General features: G+C 43.0%; 1 protein-coding gene across 3 annotated transcripts in view; it reads left to right on the forward strand.

Moving 5' to 3' along the window:
* Positions 1-19230: 19230 nt before the first annotated feature.
* KANSL1 (KAT8 regulatory NSL complex subunit 1) overlaps positions 19231-19496 on the forward strand; it is a 176779-nt gene continuing 176513 nt past the window's right edge. For all 3 annotated transcript variants that reach the window (XM_019437465.2, XM_053892339.1, XM_053892338.1), the window contains exon 1: positions 19231-19378. The gene's annotated coding sequence lies outside the window, so the exon portion shown is untranslated. The remainder of the gene's footprint in view (positions 19379-19496) is intronic.

A 19496-nucleotide genomic window follows, 5' to 3' on the forward strand; every position in this document is an offset into this window, starting at 1 on the left:
TAAGAGAGAAAGAAAGAAAGAGAGAAAGAAAGAAAGAAAGAAAGAAAGAAAGAAAGAAAGAAAGAAAGAAAAAAGAAAGAAAAAGAGAAAGGAAAGAAAGGGAGGGAGGGAGAAAGAGAAAGAAAAGAAAAGAAAAAAGAAAGGGGGTGCGTGGGTGGCTCAGTAGGTTAAGCATCCGACTTCAGCTCAGGCCATAATCTCACAGTTTGTGAGTTTGAGCCCTGCATCGGGCTCTCTGCTGTCAGTGGGGAGCTCACTTCAGATCGTCTGTCTCCCTCTCCCTCTGCACCTCTCCCGCTCATGCTCTTTCGCTCTCTCTCCCTCTCTCTCTCTCAAAACTAAATAAACATTAAAAAAAAGAAGAAGAAGAAGGAAGAGAGGGAAAAAGGAAAAGAAGGAGAGAAGAAAAGGAGGGTGCTTAGGCTACTGTAACAAAAACACTGGAGACCAGATGGTTCAGACAACATTCTCACAGTTCTGGAGGCTGTAAAGTTCAAGATCAAGGTGCCAAGAGATTCGGTGTCTGATGAGGGCTTGCTTCTTCATTCATATACGGTGGTTGTCTAACTATGTCCTCAAATGGCTAAAGGAGTGAGAGAGCCCTCTGGGACTTCTTTTATAATGGCACTAATCCCATTCATGAGGTCTCCACCTTCCTGACCTAATTCCCTTCCAGGGCCCAGTCTCCTAAAACCATCACATTGGGGGGTTAGGATTTCAACCTATGAATTTGGGGAGGACACAAGCATTACACCATTGCATTCTTCTTCTGGCCCCCAAAATTCATGCCCTTCTGACATGCAAAATACATGAAAAGGCATCCCAACAGCTCAAAGTCTTAGCTTATTTCCATATCAACTCAAAAGTCTAAAATCCAAAGTCTCATCTAAATATTATCTAAATCAGATATGGAGACTACAGTTCATCCTGAGGTGAATTCCTCTCCAGTCATGAATCTGTTAAACCAAACAAGTTATGTGCTTCCAAAATGCAATGAAAATAAGAGAGGAATAAGAGATAGATGTTCTCACTCCGAGAGGGAGAAATAGGAAGAAAAGAAAAGGATGAATGGCCCCAAGCAAGTCCAAAACCCAATGGGGCAAATTTCATTCGACGTTAAGGTTTGAGGATAATCCTCGTGGCTCGATGCCCTGCCTTCTGACCCACTGGTGGCGATGCCTGGTAAATATGAAGCATGTGCTAGTCTCGTCCCGTAATAATGACAGTAATGATTGAATGAGGCAAGAATCATGAGTGAAAGGGAGTGGGAGGTGCAGGCTTCCAGTTATGGACTGAACAAGTCACAGGGATGAAAGGCACAGCATAAGGAATATCGTCAATGATACTGTACTAGCAGTTGTATGGGGACAGCTGGTAGCTACACGTGCGGTGAGCACAGCATAATGTATAAACTTGTTGAATCACTATGTTGTACACCTGAAACTGATGTAACATTATGTGTCAACTAAACGTAAATTGAACACAATATTCTTTAAAGAATTGTAAAAAGAGTGGCACTGGCTGAGTGTGACTCTTGATTTCAATTTCGTCTCACGTCATGATCTCGCGGTTCATGGGTTCAAGCCCTGCATTGGGCTCTATGCTGACAGTGTGGAGCCTGCTTGGGATTCTCTCTCTCCCTCTTTCTCCACCCCTTCCCCTCCCTCTCTCCCCCTGCCCTTTTTCTCAAAAATAAATGAATAAACATTTGAAAAAAAAAAAAAAAAGAATTGACAAAAGAAAACAATACATGTCGCTATTTGGCAACCACCATACTAATAATTGTTCGGGCCAGAATGATTGCTGAATGCTAAAACTAATAAGCAGAAATTCGAATGAGAAACCAGATACATACATAGTCTCAAAGCACCTCACCACCAAATGCTTATTATTTTTCCCTTCAAAATTAATAACCTTTAGGGACACATGGATGGCTCAATCAGTTAAGTGACCGACTCTTGGTTTTGGCTCAAGTCATCATCTCTCGGTTCACGGGTTCGAGCCCCATGTTAGGCTCTGCACTGACAGCTCAGAACCTCCTTGGGATTATCTCCCTCTCTCTCTGCCCCTCCCCCTCTTGCTTACATGCACATGCGCTCTCTCTCGTAAGATAAGAAGAAATTTAATAACTTTATGGTGGAGAATCTTGGCAGATACTGCCTTTAACCACGTGATCAAAATTCATCTCTGTAATGGGAGAAGGAGCTGGTACGTGCTTCCTGATAGGACGCATGGAGAAGTACATGTCATCACTTCTGGATACGATATTCCCACCCAAAATGCATAACGTGAATCTAAGTATGAGGAAATACAAGACAGACTCATTTAAAAAAAAAAAAAAAGATTTTATTTTTAAGTAATCTCTACACCCAACGTAAGGCTCAAACTCCCCACCCCTGAGATCAAGAGTTGCATGCTCTTCTGACTGAGCCAGCCAGGCACCCGAGACACTCATAATGGGGACATTATGCATAAGGAACCTGTAATCTTCGCAAGTTTCAAAGTTATGAAAGACCAACACAGACTAAAGAAGTGTCCAGATGAAAGGAGACTAATGGACGAGTAAATGCAGTGGATGATATACTGGATCAGATCCCGGTCCAGAATTTTTTTAATGTTCTTTTCCGACACAGCACATAAGTGAGCAATTAGCAAAATTCGAAAAAGGTTCATAGATTAAATAATAGTGTCAATGTTAATTTTTTTATTTTGATAACTAAAAAACAATAGAAGGCAATAGACTTATTGTTAGAAAACACAAGTATTTAGGGGCAAAGGGACATTATGTCTGCAATTTATTCTCAAACAATTCTGAAAAAAATCTTTGCGTGCATGTGTACACACAGAGAGAGAGAGAAAGAAAAATATACAGTAAATGTTGTAAAATGTTAACATTTGAAGGATCTCAATAGAGAACAGATGGGGATTCTTTGTATGAGTTTTCAACTTCCTGATAAATATTTCAAGATAAACTGTCAAAATGATACACATATTATAAGTCTATTTATATAGCTATTTTAAAAGAGAAAAAAACTAAACTATGTTTAGGGATGCATATACGTTGATACAAGTCTTTTTTTTTTTATTATTTTTTTTAACGTTTATTCATTTTTGAGAGATAGAGACAGAGTGCGAGTGCGGGAGGGGCAGAGAGAGAGGGAGACACAGAATCCGAAGCAGTCTCCAGGCTCTGAGCTGTCAGCACAGGGCCCGACGGGGGCTCGAACCCACAAACTGGGGGATCATGACCTGAGCCAAAGTCGGACGCTTAACCACCTGAGTCACCCAGGCACCCCATATACAAGTCTTTTTAAAAAGCAAGAAAAATATTTACTATACAAGTCGGGAGAATAGTCATCTCAGGAGTAGGGAGAGTGTTGTGACCCAGAAGACAATCCAACAGCCTTTCTGGTGTTAATATTGATGTTGGTTAGACAGTTGTTTGCTCTATCAATATTTGTTCAACTGTACATATAATATTTTTCTGTATATGTGTTATATTTTAAATGCATGTTTTTTTAAAAAAGACAATACCCTGGAGGGAAATAAAAATCATAATCTACTAAAACCTTTCCTGTTTCTCAGACTGGCCTACGCTCCCCTAGCTACTGAACAGCGATAGAAATTTTAGAATGAGGGAGACACAAAAGACTGACCTTTGGGAACTCCGGAGTTCCTTTCTTTTTTTTTTTTTTTTTAAATTAAAAAAAATTTTTGTTGTTTGTTTATTTTTGAGAGAGAGAGAGACAGAGTGTGAGTAGTGGGGGAGGGGCAGAGGCAGAGAGGGAGACACAAAATCTGAAACAGGCTCCAGGCTCTGAGCCGTCAGCACAGAGCCGGACACGGCTCAAGCTCAGGAACACTGAGATCACGACCCGAGCTGAAGCCAGATTCCCAACTGAGCCACCCAGGAACCCCTGGAACTCCGGAGTTTCTCATCCAAATTTCAAAAATGTAGTATCCACCCTAGTGGATCACTTAGGAGATATTATAAAATAATAACCATACATGCAAACCAAATCTTTAGGACATATTACATAATACGTGCTTTTAAATAAAGCACTGGATACCTAAAACATAGACCGTTAAAAAATATGGGGTATTTGAGGGCACCTGGCTGGTTCAGTTGGTAGAGCGCACGACTCTTGACCTCGGGGTCATGAGTTTGAGTCCCACATTGGGTGTGGAGATTGCTTAAAAATAAAATCTTTTTTTTTTTTTTTTAATTTTTTTTTAACGTTTATTTACTTTTGAGACAGAGAGAGACAGAGCATGAACGGGGGAGGGTCAGAGAGAGAGGGAGACACAGAATCCGAAGCAGGCTCCAGGCTCTGAGCTGTCAGCACAGAGCCCGACGCGGGGCTCGAACCCACAAACAGCGAGATCACGACCTGAGCCGAAGTCGGACGCTCAACCGACTGAGCCACCCAGGCGCCCCAATAAAATCTTTTTTAAAATATATGGGGTATTTGATTGTCACAATGGTAAGAAGCCACATTTTATTCCCTGCCTCATATCCTTCCTCCCTTCCCTTCCCTTCCCTTCCCTTCCCTTCCCTTCCCTTCCCTTCCCTTCCATGCAAGTTAAAGAACAATCAAAGGAATGAGAAAACATACAGTTAGATCAAGACCTTGTGATTAGCAAATATGTATAAACACACAAAAAAGAACGAAACAGAAGTTCTACTTGGTTACAGGACACTGTCTCCAGAGAAGAGGCTTATTGGATTATGAGGTTTGTGTGCATGGCAAGAATCCTGTGGAAAGGAGGGTATGTCTTCCTTTTGAGGTTCATATCATCCAGCTATGAGACCCTGTTGCCTGCCTTGACTCCTTCAGCTGCCAACCTTCCAGGCCCCCCTTCATTGTGAGTTATGTTTGGGCATCTTTGTATCTTCCTTTCCATCATCCTGGGGGGGTTCACGTCCATGCCTCACCTTTCCTCAGCCTCTTCAGTTCTTAATGATCTTCAAATCCATAGACTTCCACCCACGATCATGCAAGGGGGCTTCCCTGGCTGAGGACCTACTCCATCTCTCACACTCTGGTTCCCAGGATTCAACTCTCTGACCCATAAGCTTAACTCCCCCCCCCCCCCCGCCCCCAGCTTGCTTACTTCCTTACTCCTATTTCCTCCATCAGCTAGTTCTTCCTGAAGGCAAGACCCTATTCATTTTTTTTTAACCCATTTTGAGGGGGTGCCTGGGTGGTTCAGTCGGTTGAGCGACCGACTTGATTTCGGCTCCTCATCTCATGGTTGGTGAGATCGAGCCCCGCATTGGGGTCTGTGCTGACAACGCAGGGCCTGCTTGGAATTCTCTTTCTCCTCTCTCTCTCTCTCTCTCAAAAGAAATAAACATTTAGAACATAAAAACAAAGGGGCACCTGAGCGGCTCAGTCAGTTGAGCATCCAATTTCAGCTCAGGCCACGATCTCAGAGTTCATGGGTTCGAGCCCTGCATCAGACTTTGTGCTGACAGCGTGGAACCTGTTTTGTATTTTCTGTCTCCCTCTCTCTCTGCCTTTCCCCCACTCGTGGTCTCTCTCCCGCTCTCTCAAAAATAAACAAACATTAGGGGCGCCTGGGTGGCTTGGTCGGTTAAGCGTCTGACTTCGGCTCAGGTCATGATCTCAAGGTCTGTGAGTTCGAGCCCCGCATCGGGCTCTGTGCTGACAGCTCAGAGCCTGGAGCCCGTTTCAGATTCTGTGTCTCCCTCTCTCTGACCCTCCCCCGTTCATGCTCTGTCTCTCTCTGTCTCAAAAATAAATAAACATTAAAAAAAAAAATTAAAAAAAAAAAATAAATAAATAAACAAACATTAAAAAAAATTAAGAACTAACCAAAACACACACACACACAAACCCATTTTGATTTTCTTTTTTCCAAACTAGTCTTGGCTTCACAATCATTTAAACCAGGGGCTGAGAGAGGGTGGTCACAAACTAGAATGTTGCCAGAAATTGAGTGATGCAGACCCCGGGCTTAGCTGGCTCCACCACCATAACAAAATACCATAGGCTGGAGGGCTTAAACACCAGAAATTAATTTTCTTGCAGTTCTGGAGGCTGGAAAATCCAAAACCAAGATATGGGCAGGGCTTGGTTTCTGGTGAGGACTCTCTTTCTGGCCTGCACATGGCCACCTTCCTGTTGTATCCTGGCATGGCAGGAGAGAGAGGGATCCCACTTGCCTCTTCTCATAGAAACACCAGTCCTATCAGATCGGGAACGTACCTATCTGATCTCATTGAACTGTGCTATTTCCAAAAAGATCCTGTTTCCCAAAACAGTCCCATTGAGGGGGAGGGTCCAACAGGTGAATTTTGAAGGGACACAATTCAGGCCATAGCGCCTGGGTATTAAAGCTATTATAGGAGATGGTAGAGCCTGTGACAAACTAGGGAAGCTCAGGCCTGATCACAGTTGCCACTCACCCCCAGAAGATACTGCTGTAGAGCAGAGGCCGTTAACAATAATTGTGCAACGGAGCGTTTTGACAATCTCATCAGGCCGTTGAATCCCTTCTTCAAGTAACATTTTATTTTATTTTTTTTAATTTTTTTTTAACGTTTATTTATTTTTGGGACAGAGAGAGACAGAGCATGAACGGGGGAGGGTCAGAGAAAGGGAGACACAGAATCCGAAACAGGCTCCAGGCTCTGAGCTGTCAGCACAGAGCCCGACGCGGGGCTCAAACCCACAGACCACGAGATCACGACCTGAGCCAAAGTTGGCCGCTTAACCGACTGAGCCACCCAGGCGCCCCTCAAGTAACATTTTAAACGCACAAAATAGGGGCAGCTGGTGGCTCAGTTGGTTTGGCGTTGGACTCTTGATCTCGGCTCAGGTCATGATATTGGGCTTCATGAGTTCAAGCCCTGCATCAGGCTCCTGGCTGATGGCACAAAGACTACTTGGGATTCTGTCTATCCCTCTCTCTGCCCCTCCCCGGCTCACTGGCTCTCTCTTTCTCTCAAAATGGATTTAAAAAAAACAAACAAACCTTAAAAAAATATAGATAAATGCACAAAATAAGAGCACATACACTCAACATATTTGGACTAGAAGGAAATTTCCTCAACTCGTTAAAGGGTACCTATGAAAACCCCACAGCTGACAACATGCTTAAGGGTGAAAGACTAAGAGTTTTGCTCCTAAGGGGCGCCTGGGTGGCTCAGTCGGTTAAGCATCTGACTTCGGCTCAGGTCATGATCTCATGGTTTGTGGATTCAAGCCCCATGTCGAGCTCCGTGCTGACAGCTCAGAGCCTGGAGCCTGCTTTGGATTCTGTGTCTCCCTCTCTCTCTCTGCGCCTCCCTCGCTTGCGCTCTGTCTCTGTCTCTGAAAAATGAATAAACATTAAAAAAAAAAAAAGTTTTTCTCCTAAGACCAGGAACAACACAAAGTTGCCCACTCTTGCCACTTCTATCCAGCATTGCACTGCAGCTTCTGGTCAGAGCAATCATCGTGAGAGAGAAAGAAAAGGTATCCGAAATGGAAGGAAAAGGAGTAAAATCATTTTTACTTGCAGAGAACATGATCTCATTTGCCAAAAAATCCCCCAAACTGTTGGAATTAACCAGTGAGTTTGGCGAGGCTGTAGGATAACAGATCAACACACGAAAATCAATTGTATTCCTACACACTAGCAACGAACAATGAAAAACATCTGAAAATGAAATTAAGAAAGCAATTCCACTCACAATAGCAGCAGGAAACAACAACAGAGAATCATAGGAATGACTTTAGCCAAAGGAGTGCGAGACTTGTACACTGGAAACTACGAAACTTCATGGAGGACTCTGGTGAAAATGGCACAGCAGCAAACCCCAAAAGTCCATCCCTCCGTCAAAGCAGTGAATAAACGGGCAAAAGTGGTCAACTTGACCGGAATTGAAGACGGGTCAGCAGTTTCCAGCAACCAGGCCCAACGGATCAGTTGAGGAAAAAAAAAAAAAAAATCTGGATCTTGGTAAGAGAATTTCATGGTGTTTTAGCTTTTTGGCCCCATCTTCCGCTGCCTGGCTCAGCAGTGCTTGCCTGAAAGACACGGCTTGCATTCCCTGCACAGGTTCCTAGTGCCGCAGGGAGCGGAATGGCTCGCCTTTACTCCTCCCAACTCGGAACTCTCCCAAAGTGGAGGCAGCTACCCCGGGGACACGAGTCAAAAACATTTAAGGGCAAGTGTATTAGCCGCGGCGACCCAGGGCAAGGGATAACTGACAATGTCTTATTTCAGTTCCTTGCGATTTCTCCAGGGTTTTTCGCAGCAGCCCCCAACTGCGCTCCCTGACTCCAGTCTTGCTTTCTCTCGAGTTTTTCATATCGTGTGCACAGTGAGAGTGATTTTCCTAAAAGGTAACTGTGACCCTGTGTCTCTTGCAGGCTTACACTCCTCAGAGGCGCTCCTCCCTCCCCCGCTTAGGGTGAAGCACACACCTCTGTGCACAATATTGCAGTTCTCTGCAATTGACCCTACCCCTCTTTAGATCAGTGCTCCTCAGAGGACGACCCTCAGACCAGCAGCCCTTGCTAGTAGCCTCCCTCCAACCAACTAAGTCAGAATCTCCAGGGATGAAGCCCAGGAGTCTGTTTTCACACGGGTGGTTTTATGCACATTCAAGTTTGAGAACCACGACTCCAAATTGATGTCTTCTGGTTTCCTTTTTCGAACGCCATGCTTCTGCCATGCTGAACTACCGATTTCTGGAAAGTGGGTGCTGTCTCTCATTGCCCCCGTAATTTCCCCTCTCCCACCTCGTCCCCACAGTGCCCTTTATCTCAGCCCTTAGCCCATTCCAGGGGCTTTGCCTATTCTTGCCTGTTTTCCCCACCCCTGTGCAAACTTTGAAGGCAAGGGCCCCGTCTTATTACTGCATTGGGCCCCGGCAGTGCCTGTCACATAGCTGGTCCTCAATAATGATGTCTGTAATGGCTACTGAGGTTGAGATGGACAGAAAACCTAATTGCTGAAAGCAGGCAGCAGTCAGCTACTGGGACTCATGAGGCAGAACCCAGTGACCTGTGCTATCACTTAGGAATAAATAGAATCAATGTATATTCTATCTACTTGCATTGTACTCCAGCCCTGCTGAACAGCATTGCCAAGTGATCACTTAACTAAGTTGACAGGGGGAATAAGAGGAAATGACAAATAAAAGGCAATGACAAAATGATATTGTCAAGGAAAATCAGTACAAATGAATGGACACGGGGGCAGTATGTTCAACTCAGGATCTCATGTCTTATATTTTAATCCAGACGGCCAGAGTCCTAATGTCTGAATGCCAGCAGCATCAGTCAGCCTGCGTTGAGCACCTAGTAGGTACGAGACTTTATCTGTGTTAATCTTCACAACAACCCTAGGAGGTGGGTATTAGTATTGGAAAACTGAGACATAGTTATTAAATATTTGCTTCAGGGGCACCTGGCTGGCTCACTCAGTAGAGCATGCAAGTCTTGATGTTGGGGTTGTAGGTTTGAGCCCCATGTTGGGTGTAGAGATTATTTAAAAAAAATATTTGCCTCAGATCCTACATGGTAAAAGCACTGCTTTAAAACATAACTGTTAGTGAGTTACATGGCCCCGAGTTACATGGCCCCGATTTACATCCTGGCTCCTGACGTTGACAGACTGACTGATCACAGTGAGGCCCCCAGATGCAGGTGAATGGATCCACCAAACTTGAGGAACAGGTGTTATTATATATATTATTATATAATATATATTTATAATATAATATAATATATTATAATATTATATATTATATAGTTATATAATATATATCATATATATAATATATAATATATGTTATATATTATATAATTATATAATATAATTATAATATTATAAATAATATTATATAATATATATATATTGAGGAACAGGTGTTATTATATATATAATAATATATATATTATATATGTGTATATATATTATTATATATATACACTATTATATATATGTATATATATATGTGTGTATATATATATATATATACATTCTTTTAAGTTTATTTATTTTGAGAGAGAGAGAGAGAGAGAGCGCACACAGGAGGTGGGGGCAGGGGCAGAGGGAGGGAAAGACAGAGTCCTAAGCAGACTCCATGCCATCAGCACAGAGCTGGACATGGGACTCAAACTGATGAACCATGACATCATGACCTGAACTGAAACCAAGAGTCAGACACTGAGCCCACTGAGTCACCCAGGTGCCCCAAGGAACAGGTCTTTTGATAATGGTTCAGATGTGTCATCTTTGACCAGAAAACATGAGCCATTATTATTATGTCATAAGATCTAAGGGCAATTGTTGGAGTAATAAGACTTGGGGACAGAATTTGCTTGCTCCCCTAAGATATGCACCCCTAAGGTAGGCACCCATGGTCACCAGACCCTCTGTTACCTTAATTCTCAACACAGAGTAGTGTAATTACTTGGTAAGGATGGAATTCAGTTTTCCCACTCACTGTAGCTCCTCCAGCACAGTACCTCGCAGGGGAAGTTATCCCAGTCTAGTGCCAAACGAGCCAATCTGGGACTAGCACGGGCTCCTTAACCTCGCCTGCTCCTCCTAGTCACAAAGATTTTCTCTATATGTATAAAATCAAAGCCACACTCAGATACCACCTCACGTCAGTCAGAGTGGCTAAAATGAGCAAATCAGGAGACTATAGATGCTGGAGCAGATGTGAGAAACGGGAACCCCCTTGCACTGTTGGTGGGAATGCAAACTGGTGCAGCCGCTCTGGAAAGCAGTGTGGAGGTTCCTCAGAAAATTAAAAATAGACCTACCCTATGACCCAGCAATAGCACTGCTAGGAATTTACCCAAGGGATGCAGGGGTGCTGATGCATAGGGGCAATTGTACCCCAATGTTTATAGCGGCACTCTCAACAATAGCCAAATTATGGAAAGAGCCTAAATGTCCATCAACTGATGAATGGATAAAGAAATTGTGGTTTATATACACAATGGAATACTACGTGGCAACGAGAAAGAATGAAATATGGCCTTTTGTAGCAACGTGGATGGAACTGGAGAGTGTGATGCTAAATGAAATAAGCCATACAGAGAAAGGCAGATACCATATGTTTTCACTCTTATGTGGATCCTGAGAAACGTAACAGAAGACCATGGGGGAGGGGAAGGAAAAAAAATTTAGAGAGGGAGGAAGACAAACCATAAGAGACTCTCAAAAACTGAGAACAATCTGAGGGCTGATGGGGGGTGGGAGGGAGGGGAGGGTGGGTGATGGGTATTGAGGAGGGCACCTGTTGGGATGAGCACTGGGTGTTGTATGGAAACCAATTTGACAATAAATTTCATATTTTAAAAAAAAGGATGGAAAGTCCAAGTTTATTTTAGATAATGTGGATTAGAATTTAAACTCCTGTTCTTGGGGGTGCCTGGGTGACTCAGTTGGCTAAGCGTCTTACTCTTGATCTTGGCTCAGGTCACGATCTCATGGTTTGTGAGTTCGAGCCCCGCGTCGGGTTCTGTGCTGACAGCTCAGAGCTTGGATCCTGCTTCTGATTATGTCTCCATCTCTCTCTGCCCCTTCCTGCTCGTGCTGTGTCTCTCTTTCTCCCAAAAATAAATAAACACTAAAAAAAAGTCTAAGGAGAGAAAAATTCTCCTATTTCCTCATCTTCCAGCTACTTGTTCTTCTCTCCTTGGAAGCAATCACTGTTATTTAATTATGTATCCTTCCAGGAACATGTTTAATTTTTTTATTTTTTAAAAGATGCTTTCTTTTTTTTTTATTATCATTAATGTTTATTTTTGAGAGAGAGACAGAGACAGAGCGCAAGGAGACACAGAATCTGAAGCAGGCTCCAGGCTCCGAGCTGTCAGCACAGAACCAGATGTGGGGCTCGAACTCACCAACTGTGAGATCATGACCTGAGCCAAAGTCAGACGCGTAACCAACTGAGCCACCCAGGTGCCTCTCCAGGAACATGTTTTAAGTGTATACAAGTACATATGTAAAGACATTTTTTCCTCTCCTTCCTTCCACAAATGGAATCACATCATAAACATTGTTTATATACCTTTTTTGTTTTCTCACTTAATATATTTCAGAGATAATGCTCTATCAGGGCATGTAGGTAGACTTCCTTTTTTTAATGGCTGAATGCTATTCCGTTGTATATTTGATAATAGAAAGACAGCAATAACAATAACATTTAATATTTATGTAGAAGCTAAACACTATTCTAATTGTCTTCAATTAGCATATTTAATCCTCTCAACAATGCTATAAGATAGGTATGATTATTATCCAGAAATGGTACCTGAGGTACTGACCATTTAAGTAACTTGCCCAATGTCACAAAATTAGTAAGCAATGGACAGGACCAGCTACCTAATTTGAGGAACCCAATGTAAAATGAAAATGTGGATCCCTTTATTCAAAAAGCAGGAAAGAGTTACCATTAAAGGTACTAAAATATAAAGCCTTTTCTTTTCTTTCATGGTCTCTGTCTTGATTTGTCATGGTGTTTTTCATTTGCTATGTCATCTAACTAAAGAAAAATTAAAAATTTAAATCATTAGTATGAATTACACCATCCGTCTTTATATTGTGTGATGCCAGTCTTCCAGTTTTAAAGTCATTTAACTCCTATGTTGAGACACCGAAATTATACAATTTATATTTTGTAACTTTTACTTAGATGTGCATTTTGTTCTTACCAGGACAGTGAGGACTCTGAATAAAGTAACTCAAATGTTTTGATTTCACTTTTTGATACACACACATTCTACCAACATGTTGCTTTTCACTTACTGATGAGGAATGAAGGATGGAAAGGGTAAGGAACACTGACTTGGCTGCCTTCTCCTTCTGCATCCTTTTAGCAAGAGTGATGGGCTTATACAGAGAAGTAACACCAGTAAGAAAAGATAGGATGTGTGTCCTTGGTTTTTCATGTTTCTTAGCATACCACTGTCTTCTTTCTGCGTTTGAAGCAAGTTCTAGTTTGAATGGAAAGCATGGCTTCTCAGGGCCCATCTCTTCAGTCATCCATGTAACACACTTACCTTGCACTCACTTTGAGTTTTGCTGAGCTCCTGTGTATCACGGACCCACCAGAATTCTGTGTTCATGGGCCATCACCAATGCTATTTGTGAATGGGGTGGCAAAGAATGGTGACGCCTAATTGTGCCTGTCACCTCCGCTCATACGTTCGCTTCATTGCCCCATCATACTTCCCGTACAAAACCCAGGTTCAAAAGTAAAATTGTTGAGTTTCAAAATGGTATCAGCAGAATGTGTGTGTGTGCTTGCACAGGGTCACAGGCCAATGAAGCCTTCAAATCATAATTTATTGAACCAGTCCTGTAATGATGTGCGCTTAGCTTTTATTTTCCTCATCTATTGTTATTACAAACAATTAAAAACAAACCAACAGATAACTGCGTTTATACAGATTATCTGAAAATTTGGAGGTAGGGAAAATACTTGTTATGCTTTGTTTCTTTTTATTTAATGTGATCTGATATAATTGTAATTATATATATTCTAGGTTGAGATTCAAACCTTCCTCCTCATAAACCACTCCATGGTAAGAATGAAATAAACAGCCCCATATTTCCAAACTTTTCGGAGAATATATCAGCAAGTTAAATTCTAGAGCATAAAACAGTGCCTGTTACATCGTAGGTGCTCAATAACTATTGGGATAATAAATAAATACATTTCTAGAGAGAGGATTTCTGAATTAAAGAGTGTTTGCATTTATCATTTTGATGTCTATTGCCTAATTGCCCTCTGTAGATGTTGGAACAACTTATATTTTCTCCAGTGATATATGAAATAGCTATTTCCTCCTCCACTGTCAACACAATGCATTAGCAAATGTTGTTTATCTTCATGACCTGTTAGATGAAAATAGTGGAGTTTTAAATGCAGGTCTTTTAGAGAAGGTGAACTAAAGTAGTTTCAGAGTCATTACTATTTTCCTTTTTGTGAAATTTCTGTCATATCTTTTGTTTGTTTTTCTTTCTCTTTTTTAAAAAGTTTATCGATTTATTTCGAGAGAGAAAGCGTGCGCGCACGAGCAAGGAAGGGACAGAGAGAGAGGCAGAGAGAGAATCCCAAGCAGGCTCCACGCCACCAGCACAGAGCCTCTCACGGGGCTCAGTCGGACAACCGGTGAGATCATGACCTGAGCTGAAACTAAGAGTTGGTCGCTTAACGGACTGAGCCACCCAGGCGCCCCGTTTTGTCCATTTTTCTAAAGAGATGTTATTTTTAAAAATACTTTCACTGCGAAATGTAGCATACATACAGAAAAAAAATATAAAACTTTTTTAGTACCTTTTAACAAATAGTTTTAGAGCAAGTACATGTTCACCCTATTACCTGATCAAAAAGTAGAACATTGCCAGCCCCTGAGAACAACCCCCACTCCCAGACAAAATTCCCTCTGCCCCCTACTGGCCCTCCGGGCTTTTATTGTATTCACTTCCTTTTCCTTAGAATTTTATCACCTGCATATGCATCCTTCAACAATATAGTTTGGTCTTGCCTGCTTTTGAACTTCATATAAATGGACTCACACTATATATATTGTTTGTATCTTGCTATTTTGTGTGTGTTCAATATTACCTTTGTAAGAATTTATTCGTGTTGTTGACTACGACATAATCATAATTTATTAATCTGCATTGCGCATATATACCACGACTTAACCATTTTATGGTTAAGTTATCTGTTTGTAGACATTTGGGATGTTTCTAGTCTGGGGCACTGAGGAACAGTGCTGCTATGGATGTTCTTGTACAGTAATTCCAACACATAAAATTCTGTATTTCCTTATAATATATATCCAGTGGTGGGACTGCTGGGTTCGAGTATTCATATCTCCAATTGTCTTCGAGTATATCAGTCTTCCCAAGTGGCTGTACTAGTTTACATTCTCCCTAGCAGGGTATGAGGATTGCTGGCCTTTATTGATTTGTAGAAAGTCTTTAGATACAGGATTATGGACATTAGCTCTTTGTAATATGAGTAGCCAGAATATTTTTCTGAGTTTACAATCCTTTTAAAGAGGCGCTGAGGTTTTTCCCCCACTAGAGGAATGAAAATGTAACTGGAGTAGTAGAGCATTCTAATTTTGAAGAATTTAAATGAAAAACAAGTGTTCAGGGTTAACCCCTTATCGCTACTCATTTGCATTAATACAAATAATCATACCAGAAATTTTCATGGAATGACCTGGTTTGCAAGAGGCTAAATATAAAACAACAACAACAACAACAATAATTGTTAAAATTGAGTGTTTAGCCTGTGTCAGGTACTATTTTACATCCATTATGTGTATTAACTATTTAATACTCATAAAACCGTAGGAGGTAGCTACTATTTTCCCTCCACCACTTTACAGACAGATGAAATAAGGAGCTGGATTGAAGATGTTTTCTAGGACTGATTTAAGCAAAATTCATCAACTCAGGGAAACAGTTTTTTCTAAGCTGATACAGATGTTTTCTGTTTATAATGTGTTTTCCCTCTTGGGCATGAATGATCCCCCATCCTGGGCTCCTTTTCATCATCTTATCACATCCGCAACATACCTCATAACTTTCTCTTTGTTCTCTGAGGAAAGACAAGATGTGTGTACCTCTCTTCCAAATGTCATTCAGAACCTCTTGTTCTTTGTGTCACAGGGACATTAGACATCTGTGAACAGTCAGAGAGGGTGCTGGGAGCAAGTGGGGGAAGGGAAGAGAGAGACGGAGACAAGGGGTGAAGGCAGAGTCACATTCCTATGTGGAAGTGTGGAGGGTGGGAAGGATGATTTCTTTAGGGTATCGGTGTTTGTTTTTTGTTTTTCCTGACCGTCTGTTTTGTAGGGTATCGTTTTTTAATCTGTGGTCCACAGATCAGGAAACTCATGCACTTTGATCAGGAAAAGTAATATGCCTTTATTTGCCAAGGTCTAATGAAAATTAGCATTACCTTCAATTCCGGGTGGAGACAACAAGCCAAAGCAGTATTAGTGGTACCTGTGACCTTGTCGTTAACAGAAATCATAGCTGTTTTCCTATTTTATGACAGTTGTCGCAAATATCTTGAAATATGATTTACGCTCATCTACTGCCTCAAAATTATGGTGGTGATTAGGCCTGCCATTAGATCTTGTTATTTAATACGTTAATATAAAGCATATATATTACTATATCACACTTCTAAAAATATTTTGTTTTAACATAATTGGCTTCCTTTGAATTTGTAGGTATGTTTCTTATGCATTCAAAATATTTTGAGAAGGGTCCATATGTTTCACCAGGCTGCCAAAAGCTTCCGCCGTTTGAAAAAGTTAAGAACTCTGCTTTCCAGGTGTTCTCTTGGCTTTCCTTCTTCTTGAATGACCCTGAAGAGGGTCCCTGAAGTGACCCTCAAGCCTGGTGAGGCTCTCACGGTTTCTATTATTCTATTTTTCCAGAGATCCTCCCTCCCTTAATTTTCAACATGTATTGTTTTTCTTACCTCGCTGATCACCTGTTTCTTCTCATCTTCCTGACTTTAACTGCGGGTGTCTTTTTAAGCTTCTGTGGGGAGTTTATCCTTTAGCATGTCATTGATCACCATATTTTGGTGGAGAACTGGAAATCTCCCCTGGTCCAGATTGTCCACCCTCTCCCAGTTCCATAACCCCACCTGCCTCTGGGACATCTCCACTTGCTTTTATCACGGATATCTGGAAGGAACATATTAAAAACTAGATTCCTCTCCACACCTGCATGTTGTCCCACTTTGCCTGGACGACCATCTTGTCTGTCCTCCTGGCTTTGCGGCCTTAGAATTATTTAAAGGTATGAATCAATAGATTAAAAAAAAAAAAACAAAACAAACAGACCCTGGAACCTTTGTGAATGGCACAAAAATCAGAAGATAACAAAAGGATATGCAGTGAAACGTTAAGTCTTCCTCCCACCTGGTCTCCTAGGCACTCAGTTCCCCTCCCAGGAGGAAACCACTGTTCCTAGCTCCTAGAGTCATTTTTGATTCCTTCTTATTTTTGGCTTTATCTCAAGTCCTTCCCTGTTTGCAAGATGAGTGCCCTTTCCTCTCCAGGCCCTCGTGACCATATATGTGGTTGACTTTATATATAAGTATTGGTACGTGTATTTTTTATGTATATGTATAAAATCTCCCCCTGTGGCCTTCCGGCCTCGAGTTTTCATCGCGTCGCTTCCTGGATGAAGAACCTACAGGGGTGAGGGGCCGGGGTTGGGGGTGATGGAGAAGAGGATCTACAGGGCACTTAGGTAGGGGTTTGGAGTGGCAGACTGGTGGGAAGCTCTGACAGGGCTCCTATTTCTATTCCTCCCGCCTCGGGCCCCCTTCCAGTCCTCTTGTCCAAATGTCTCTCGTTTCCAAGAGCCCAGACAGAGACAGAGACAGCGAGATACACAGAGACGGAGACGCCGAGGCACCAGCATCCCTCTCCCCACTCTGTCCCGCCCCAGCGCTCTGACGGACATCCCCCATCAGCCAATGGCGCTCGCGATGTGCCCCGGAAGGGCCAATGGGAGACAGAGGAGGGCGGAAGGTTTCCCCGCCCCCACTTCTAGGCTTGGTTGAGCCGTGCAGGTAGGTCCGGGGCCGGGGGAGTCGCCGTTGGCACTGGTGCCCGGGGGGGTGGGGGCACGAGTCGGTAGGGGTGATGGTGGGGAAGGGGAGGCGGCCCCGACTGCGGGAGTTTGAGGGGGAGGCCCGGCCGGGAGGCAGGGGGCCGGAGGGCCCGGGGAACGGGCGCCGCCGAGGGCCCTGGAAGCGGCTGGGCTGGGGGAGCGGAGACGCGTGTGTGGGGCACCGGGACCCCCGCCCCGCGCCCACCCGCAGGCCTGGGCCGCCGGCTGCGGGCCGAGGGGCCGGGGGGCCCTGGCTGCCCGGAGGCGGACCGGGGCCGGGCCCGGGGCCGGGGGCGCCGAGCAGAGCCCGGGGCGCCAGGCCGAGCCGAGGTGGGACGGACCGACGCGGAGAGGAAGGGAAGCTGCATCCCGCGGGCCGCCCCTCCTGAAGCAAGCCGGGGCAACGGCCGCCGGCGCCCCTGCCCTGAGCCCACTCCCCCACTCGCCCCCACCCTAACAATGGGGATGGGGCCGAAGGAGTCGCCCCTCAGCGGGAAGGTGGGGGGGCTAGGTTTGGGACTAGGGTCCAAGGTGGGGGGAGGGGTGGGAACTCGGGCTCTCCCCTTTCTCTTCTCCCCTTGGCTTTTGCGGTGAGGATCTTGGAGGGGCTATTAAACCCTCCTGAGACTTGGGTCAAGAGTCAAACTCCCCCCCCCCCCCCGCCCCGACTCCGCCCTCCCCCCAAATCCGATGAGCGGTGAGGAAAGTGATGCCAAGTCTTCGAAGCAGAAGTGACAAGCGCATAGCAAGAACAAATCTACTCCAGAGGTTTTTATTTTTAATTTTTCTTAAGAAATCAGGGTACTGTAGCCTTTGATTTTTCAAAATTTATTTTTGCGGGGTGGGGGTGCTGGGGTTTTTTTGTTTTTGGGGTTTTTTTTTGGTTTTTTTTTTTTTTTTTTTTTTTGTCCCTGCTCGGGCAAGCCTCCATTTTAAGCGAAACAGTAACTGGTTAAGCTGGAATTTTCATCCAGGCCTAGGACTTGAACAAGGATCCGACAAGAGGTCATTTAATCGATCTTCCTTCCTCCACATAAACTTGCCTGCTCCCCATCCTCAAAATTAAGTTGTTTGGTCTGCTTTTAAAGATCCCTAGGAAAGAAGGGCCTTTTATTTGCTTGGAGCACTTAAGTCGAGAATAGATTTTTCATGTAGAATGGGCTCTGAAACTTAAATTTCATAAAATTTAGGACCATCAGGATGATCAGAGAGGTTTTAATTTATTGAATAAAATTAAATGTGGCAAGGGTCTTTTTAGATGGTCCGTTAACAAATCACTTTTCAATAGTGTTTTTGAAGTACCCTGGATAATCATTTTTTCATCTGGGTGTTTGGTTTTCCGATTATTTATTTGATAAGCAATTTTATGTTATCTAAAGTGTTACACATTTAATCCACATTTTATGTAAAATACATTTCTGCATATAGATGGAGATATACATACACACATTTGCCCTTTTCTAAGCAGACTGTGTTTTGTACATCTTTTTAGGATGGTGAGGCAAATAGTACTTTGAATTTCTGTCCAGATAGCTTAAACTGTTGGCTTCTTCTTGATTAGTTTTTAGTCTCACTGAAAGTCCTCTCTTTCAGATTACCTTCTTGAAGCAAAAAATTTTCCTACCTGCTCATACTTGGTGGCTGAGGGACTACAGAGATTCCCTTCTTGCTCATTTCTGAGTATTGTCTGAACTCTTCTGACACTATGACTGCTCTTTGGATGCCTCTCAAGGTAAGATGTGTTGTTTTTAAAATTAAAGTTCTCATTTTATTTTATTTTTCTTTAGAATTGAGAATATTCTAAAATCCTTGAATTTGCAGCTCTTCAGCCCTCTTGTCTGACACTCCTT

This window comes from Panthera pardus, unplaced genomic scaffold, assembly GCF_024362965.1.
Source record: "Panthera pardus isolate Hobbes unplaced genomic scaffold, ASM2436296v1 HiC_scaffold_3, whole genome shotgun sequence".
In the NCBI taxonomy this organism is placed as follows: Eukaryota; Metazoa; Chordata; class Mammalia; order Carnivora; family Felidae; genus Panthera; species Panthera pardus.